This window comes from Haplochromis burtoni, unplaced genomic scaffold, assembly GCF_018398535.1.
Source record: "Haplochromis burtoni strain Fernald_Lab_line unplaced genomic scaffold, NCSU_Asbu1 Contig_8, whole genome shotgun sequence".
NCBI classification, from domain to species: Eukaryota; Metazoa; Chordata; class Actinopteri; order Cichliformes; family Cichlidae; genus Haplochromis; species Haplochromis burtoni.
The window spans coordinates 3,209,675-3,218,308 of NW_024582369.1; positions in this window are offsets into that span (position 1 = coordinate 3,209,675).

Consider the following 8,634-nt stretch of genomic DNA (forward strand, 5'->3'; position numbering starts at 1 on the left):
AAGTTTCTCTCTCTCTTTTGCTCTGCTCTAATTTCTCTCTCTCTCTTGCTCTCGCTCTCTCTCTCTCTCTAACAGTGAAGACCAGGACCTCCCCTTGGGGGTTACATTCAGTTTACTGGAAACAGACAGCAGTTTGCTTTTTTATCTGCTCTCTTACATTTCTCCCTTGATTCTCAGGCAGATGATCTACCTACAGAGTGCAAAAATAAGCTTCTGATTAAACTTCACTTGCAGTAGTTACTCCGCCCCAGTCCTGCAATTAGTCAGTGAGCACAACTGATAACTGTATTTCATCTTTAAGTATTAAAACTCACAAATGTATGGTCCTCAAAGTTATTGGTTAAGAAGGACTTTAGGTTAGTTATCAGTAGAGCTCGTTGTACTTCAGAATGTGTAGATGCGGTCAATGATTTGCAAAATTTGTGCCTGTGATCTTTTTTTAAAAAATGCAAATGACCTTTGGTATCAAATCAACAATGCGATGGAAAAAAGAAACGTCTGCACTGTTTTGTATTGTGTGTCTGGGTGATTGGTGTTAAATGTAGGTGTGGTGGAGTGTTGTCTGCTCAAGTGTATAAGATGCAAGATAAAGAAACAGGGCATGGTTTCCATGACACACATTTCAGTTCCTCTGCTGGCCTCTGCTACTCATATCTTTACCTTTCAGTGTCAAGAAACATGTTTACAGTAATACTGTAAAACAATACACAATTCGAGCCACAAGAGGGAGTGTTGAGCTACTAGTGGGATGTGCAACCACCCTGGTAATATACCCCTTTTATAAATTTTATGCAAGTTTTAGTGTCAATAACTGATTACTATTGTGTTAATTAATATTTTTATTGCAGTAACAATAGCAACAAATGAGGGCCTTGCAGCTCTTCTTTTGCCTATATTGCCTGATGACCACAGAAAACAGTAAAGTGTGAATGTGTATATCCCAAAAAATGCACCCAGTTTCAGTCTGTTTCCATGTAATAACAGAGCAAGATTTCACAATTCCAATTTACTGATTTACTGATACTCTTTCATTATTAAGGCTGTATGCAATAAGTTCTATTACACAGGAAACCCCAAAATAGTTAAATATAGTCATATGAAAATGTTATGCCAGCACTCTGTGCAGTACTGTAAAAAACAAACAACACTCATACGGCTTCCATAGCAATAAAGAAGGTAAAGGTAACCCAAGAGCCACATCTGAGACTCTAAATGCCTCATTCAGTGCAGCATGTTTACAAAACAACTGAATAAGTATGGCCGGTTTGAAAAGGTCACAAAGGGGAAACGCTCTTCTCTCTAAAATGAGCATTTTAGGCTTGCAAAGATGGATCTGAATAAACCTAGACTACTTAAATACTGTCTTTTCAACCAACACGACCAGCATGAACATGTTTGGCCATGATGTTTTTGCCAAACAAACCAAAGCCAAACACAGCATGTTATCACAAACGCCTCATACCACTGTCTAGTATGGCGGTTGGGTACCTTGCAGGCATCGACTCCACCATGAACTCACCGTTAAACCAAAGTATTTTAGAGTCAAATGTGAGGTCATCTGTCCAACAGCTAAAGTTTGGCTGAAACTGGATCTTGTACAATAATAGCTGGACAATGCACAGCAGCAAACCTACAAGAGTATGTCTGAAAAAATCAAGATGTTTTAGTGACCCAGTCAAAGTCCAGACCTCAAATGCTGTTACAGGATATTAAGAGAGCTGTGCATACACAAATACCTTAAGAAGCTAGTGTTAACTAATGTTTTTCATATAAATATTGCAATGTATGAAATGAGTGTTATGACAATGTTCTTTTTCACACGACTGTGTGTTGCTTATAATGACTTCTCAATGCAATACCACCAAATACTTAATAAAGATACACTTTAGGTTAGTGAGTCGAGCATCGATAGGACATCTTTCTGCTGGTATATAAAATGGTTACTGGGCAAAAATGTGGCCATAATTTAATCTTATGTTAGTTAGCTTACTTTTAATGGTTCTGATACTATTGTTGTTTATAGCACTAGTCAAAAGGAGACTTAGGTTTGGCAGTATATATTTTCTTTGGTTTTGTTTTAATGTTGCCTGCAAATAGAAGGGCATACAAGGAATTAATAGGCAGTTCTGAAATATATATAATGTCTGTTTATTTATTGCTTCCTGATGTTCCCCAGTGTTGACACTAGAGGGTGTAACCAGACTTATTCTAATCCCAGATTGTCCTTACAGTAGGTCAGTTCAAAGTTGGGGAATCATTTGTGACTAATTCTTGGCGTTTCTATGTATATATGACCTTTACAATGACATCACCTATAGAAGCATAGTGTTGAACCGTTGTGGATTCCTCTGTGTGTTGTATGTGGTGCAGGTGTGCAGATGTGAAATCGAATGCAAACGTGACTTATCTGGGGCAAAAATTTAGCAAGATGGTGTGCGGTCAGTCTATCAAAGTACAACAATGCTTGGTTTTTCACACCATAACAAAACAGTTAACCAGGTCTTTCCTTTTTTCACCACACAATGCACTGCCAAGGGAATTCACCCCTCTTCTTCAGAGTGAGACAATAAACACAAAACAATATGTCCTTGAGTTATCTAGCAGTAATTATGACCCTTTCATGTCTCCCGTGCATGCTAAATTGCTATTAAATATTGAGAATAAATCAAAGAACCGTATAAGGAAGATATCAGTCACAGTATACTGTAACCTATAAGTGCACCGAACAATAAATCTTGCAACACCGGAAGTGTTTGTTTCCTATGGGGGGGTTTATACAACACACAACGTGGGGATATTACTCTCTGGGCAACACTTCACAGGTTTTTGTTTGGACCACCTGTGCTGTGTGTGGGGATTGTGCTATGCTGTAGTTCACTGAAGGAACAACCTTGCTTCACTGTACACACATGTACACACATTTACACAAAGCAACACACACACACAGGCTGCAGGTGCATGGTGAGTGTTATTGAGTGCGTCCTGGTTACTAACTGCCGTTTCTCTTTATACTCTTTTCTTCTAGTTTTCCATCAGCCCTTGTTTTCTTCCCAGGGCTTGGCGGATGCTCGTGTACAGCTCTGTTGGGGTCCCCAGACATTGCATCCTGCCTGCAGAAGGGTCATAAGTGGCCCCACAGGATAACCTGAACAACAGTGGGAAAGAAAGGGAGCGTGGGTCTCCTTTAGTAAATGCACTTCTGACCACCTCTGTGCCAAAAGTATACATGCTGCCAATAGATACTTTCAACTCCCATTATTAATGTGAGTGTGCACTGCGTGTGACTGCAAATGTGCGTGTTTTATAATTGTGTGTTAGTGGGGGTGGGGGTGTTTTCAGAAAAGCTCTACAGTGATTTCTGTGCAGCAAGCTAGTGTTGTTTCAAATCTTACCATAGGTTTTATTTATTTAGATACACAGACAGACACACATCCACTCACACGTGTACTTTTTGTCCATTTTTGATTGTGGTCCCCACAAGATGAGTAATACCTAGATCACGCACATTCACACGCACGCACTTTCCTCAATTTTGATCCCCCTCCGCATCAGAAGTGGCCCCTCTTTGACTTCCTCTCAGTGTGGGAACCTTTTTTATCCTCTGTCACACATCGACTGAGAGAAGGTCTTTCTGTTACATTTGCCATAAAAAGACAAAGTGATTGTCAATAAAGAAGGAACAATTGAGCTCCCCCGATGTATTGAAAACCTTTTGCTGTACCTCCAGGATGTTCATGAGTTTTAGTTGAGCTTCAGTTTTCCTTGTACTATTTTCCCATATTATGCTCTTTGTACTGCAGACATAACACACCACTGGTTCAGCTGTATTATAGCTTCATTTGTCAAATTCACTGTAATAGCACTTTTAATCAGACAGTATACTGTATATAAGATAGCAGCTATAATTTGCTGAATTCAGCATGTTTATCTAGCAGTTATTTCTTCCTTTGCATATTTAAGGTGAAAATAATGCATGACTATAAGATTCTAAGTTACCAGTAGCTGCACTGCCCTTAATTAAAGGCTGCTTATGAAACTTTCAAAAAACACATGCAGTAGGATTTTGCATTAATGTACTTGGGAGCAAATCTGTGCAGCTGTTCCAGGGGCAAGTTGCTCTGAGGTAAACATAGCTGCGGGAAAACCCCTTATTATTGTGCTCCGGATGACGTTCCTCACTCTTCCAGTGTTTACTGTGGAAATTATCCTGTGCCAGCAGGCAGGTGCTTCCTCAAAAGGTCTTTGCTTTTCCAGAAGATTTGAGGATTCAGTTCATCTCAGCAAATCAAACACTCCTGCAACATTCTTGCCAGACAGTAACAAATATTTTTATTCGATAGGATTAGAATTAAATGCTGATGATATTTCGAATTGAAAACAGATTCTGCTTTCAGTGAAACTCATTTTGAAAAACAGTTGATCACATTTCCTCCTCTGTAAACAAACTGGGACTGCCCTTATCGCAGACAGCTTCCATCTGTAATCTGGAGCATGTTTAAACACATAACTATGATTAAAATGAGCTCGTTTATATAAGACTATGCTTTGCTACATATTTTAAGAAAGAGTTATTTAGTGGACACATTGATATATAATGTAAAAGATCTCTATTCTCATCCCTGCTTACTAAATGGACAAAAAATACCTGTTGGTTGCTGGAGTAGACTAATTTTTTTGACTGGTGTGGTGACATCGCACGCTTCTTGCTATTGGCATTATTTCTGCTGTTTGGTACAGCCAAAAGGCCCAAACAACACAAATGAATTGTTGAAACACAGTAAGTCAAATAAGCTCAGGTGAAGCCTAGCAAATAGCTAGCTACTTAGTCAGCACAACTGGCCACACCTCTAATAACAGAAACTTTAAGCCTTAGCAGAACTTGAATGGGTGGCGTATAATAAAAACCTCCATGTTCTCTGATACACACCCACGTTGGAACAGTGTCTCGTACCAGGTTAAACATTTTTTAATTTCAGCTATAATGCTACAGTCATGCTAGGGAAAATGACAGCTAGAGACCACAGCACAACAAAACATTTTTCTCGATGTATTCAGTGAGTGTGCGATCTTTGAAAAGGTTTGAAAAGGGGACCTTGCAGACAATTGTCGCCTTCAAAGCATCTCCGGTGCATGAAGATTGCGAAAAAGTCAGTAAGACTGAAACAGTCTGCCCAAAGCAGCTCGGAGAGCGAATTTGTTACATTACTCCTTAGATTACTTTCATGTTATTCTGTAACATGACCTTAAATGAACTATCACATAATTATCAATTAAGAACAATAAAGCTCAAGCTAACATGCGGTCACAAATCCCTATGCTAATGAGGGCACGCACAATCTTTCTTTGAGGGTTTTTAAGTTTTAACTAGTGCTGTCAGCGTTGATCTCGTTAAAATGACGTTAACGCCCATAACCGTATTAACCCTGCAAATCTCTGTTAGCGAGTTAGTGTGGATCGCCCTGTGCGTGGGGCTACACGGCGTCAATGCGCTACCGCGGTGAGCGCGTTAACGTCATTTTAACGAGATTAACGCTGACAGCACTAATTTTAACATAGAGTCGACAACACAAAGCAAAGCTGAAAACTACCCCCAAAGACACATCAAGTTGATCGCCACAGTGATTTTACAGTAGTAACATGTACAGTTAAAAATTGAGGCTGCAAGCCTGACTGCTCATCAACACCTTTATTAGCTGTTGAAGTTGAGGCTCTGGTTGCTGGGCTGGGGTCAGCATACACTGAGCTTCTAACCTAACTTCACTCTAGGTTCCTTGCTAGCTTTGCGTTAGCATGCTGTCTGTCCTTGATGCAGTTTAACATCATACTCTTGTCCTTTCTTGTCCTTTTATTGAATAGAAATAAAAACATTAGGCCCCTAAGCAATTCTTCTCATCTCCACACATGAATTGAAATTTTCTGATTGTTGAACAAGAAGAGAATGCACGTTTGATTTTTTTTTCTTTCTGTCCCCATAAACTGAAGAACCTTTGCAACCCGAGTAGTGACATCATTTTAACTGTACACACATTATTGAAAAATAAAAATGTGATTATAGTTGCACTTCATACCCAACAGTATGGGGTGCTGTTTGTAAATTGAAACATGCTGAAATTAACAGCAACATTTTTCCACAATTTAGCTGAAAACATTGGAAGATCTGTTTTGTTGGCCATCCAAAGGTTCAGCAGTAGTTCACCCTCAGCAGCTGCAGTCTCCACTTCACAATCGCCGCAGCATATGTGCAGCTAAATTGCTGGACATGCTGGTATGCAAGAAGCGAAGCAGCTCATGGTGTTGAGAAGTGACCAACAGGGAAGAGCAGGCACAAAACCTAACCACTACCAGCACACTTTAGCCCTGGAGGTTTTTGTAAAGCTTTTATTTTGGTATTTCCAACATATACAATAAATGTGCATGTTAGCTAAATATTTAGTTTCCCATAACATTTAGATTTAACACAAAATTGTGTTTTAAATATAAAAAGCTAAATATTTTAGTAAATTTTGTAAAAAGTGACTTGAAAAATATGGTTTTGTAAGGTTTTGAGCTAAATGTGGAAAAATGTTGCTGTTAATTTCAGCTTCAGTTTCAGTTTGCAAACAGTGCCCCATACAACAGTGACCATCAATGTGCAATCAGTCTGCCATCAGATTGCATTTGAATGGAGTCAAGTCGTCAATTACATAAAAGCTGTTTGTGATACTCAGCGATTAATTGTGATAAAACACTGACCTTTCAGTGTTTTATCACTTGCGATTGACTGTGGTTACCCAGAGTTTGAAGGTGTTACCTTCTTGGCTGATCCAGATTAGCTTCATTTTTCAGCCCCAGAGGATGAGACTTTGTTTTAGCTTGTTTAATTTTAGCTTAGTTGTATATGATGCGTCCACAGACCAACTTTACCATGCCACTGGAGATATTAAATAAATATTTAACTCCCTAGCAGCTAGCTATTTAATACATTTGGCACACTGGTAAACCACCGGGTAAGCAATATCCTTTATTAATCATTTATTAATCAATCAAAAAATGAAAACCCTGTTTTAGGTTCAGTGACACAGTCAAATTTGCTAGACTAACTAAATGACTCAGTAGTGTCCTGGATAGGCAGAAGCTGTGACAGTTTGTTAGCGACATGCTACACACTTGTCTGCACACTTGCCTGTCTCACTAAGGATGTGGTAAGACATGCATTTTCATAACAGTCCTACGCAGTAACCAGACTACTTGTGCTGGTCCATATTCATATTCCAGACCAGAATGTGAAAACACCCAAACACAGAAGAATTTTAAAAAGTTGTTAAGATTTTATATGCCTATTTTTATAGCAGCTAGCTTGCTGTTTTATCTATAAGAGTGTAAGCTAGTCATGGAGGGACTTTTATGTTGCACCCATGGTTTTGTATAAGTGTATGTTGCACCCATACACCCATAAAATGAAGTTCCATTTTCAATTTTTGCATACTGAGTTATTTCCCAAAGGATCACCATAGCTGATTGATATGCATGACTTCGCAAAGATTCAACACTGAATGTCCTTACTGATGCAGTCATCCCATTTATTTGGGCTTGCAACCAGCACTAGTAGTAGTTAGCTTGAGTAGGGTAGTATCTGAGATCTTTTGCAAGCAAGATGAATGTGTTAACCACTACACCACAGAAGCCCTCGTGTCTGTGCAAAGATAGAGGGGGGAAAAGCAAACAAACTGCACTCCACATAACTGCACTTGTGAGTGTTGCTTTGTAGAGCAAGGAACTCTTGGACACAGATGGCACGTGCACCTGGAATGACTTAAGAGAGTACAAGCTATATTCTTATTTCAATTAGCTAGATGGAAAAGAGTGCTGCAAGTGACAGCAATGATCGACTGCAAATGGAAACACTGAGAGAGGCACATCCATCTGCTCTGTTTATCAGCTATTGCCAGTTACCAAAAGTTTATTCTGTTCATCTGGATGTAGCGTTTTCAGTGGGAGAAACGTTTCGTCACTCATCCAAGTGACTTCTTCAATCTCAGCTGACTGCAAGTTTCCCCAAGCTTAACACAGAGCCATTCCCCAATTCTCTGTGAATGGTACTCATGGTCATTGATCAGTGGGCTTTGATTAGTGGTTGTTGATGAATGGTCATGAGAATTTGCATAATTATGATTAAGGAACTGACCTCCTAGCCCATTGTTCCTTCAGTGGGCTGATTTCAGTCATGATGCAAATGTACTATATAGGGCTGGATCAAGTGACCATGTAACCCTTAGTTACTCAGCAGTAGGCCTAGACTGCTGGGGCTTCCCATGATGCACAGAGTGTTTCTTGTTCACTCACCTTTTTCACTCTCACTACTTTGCATTTAATCATTAGTTATTATTAATCTCTGGCTCTCCTTTACAGTGTGTCTTCTGTCCTGTTTTTCCCCTCAACTAATCACAGCAGATGGCTGCCCCTCCCTGAGCCTGGTCCTGCTAGAGGTTTCTTCCTGTTAAAAGGGCATTTTTCCTTCCCGCTGTCACCAAATGTTTGCTGATAGGGAGTTATTGGATTGTTGGGGTTCTGCATTAGAAATAGTCTTAACTTTACAATATAAAGCGCCTTGAGATGGCTGTTTTTGTGATTTTGTGCTGTGTGAATAAAATTTTA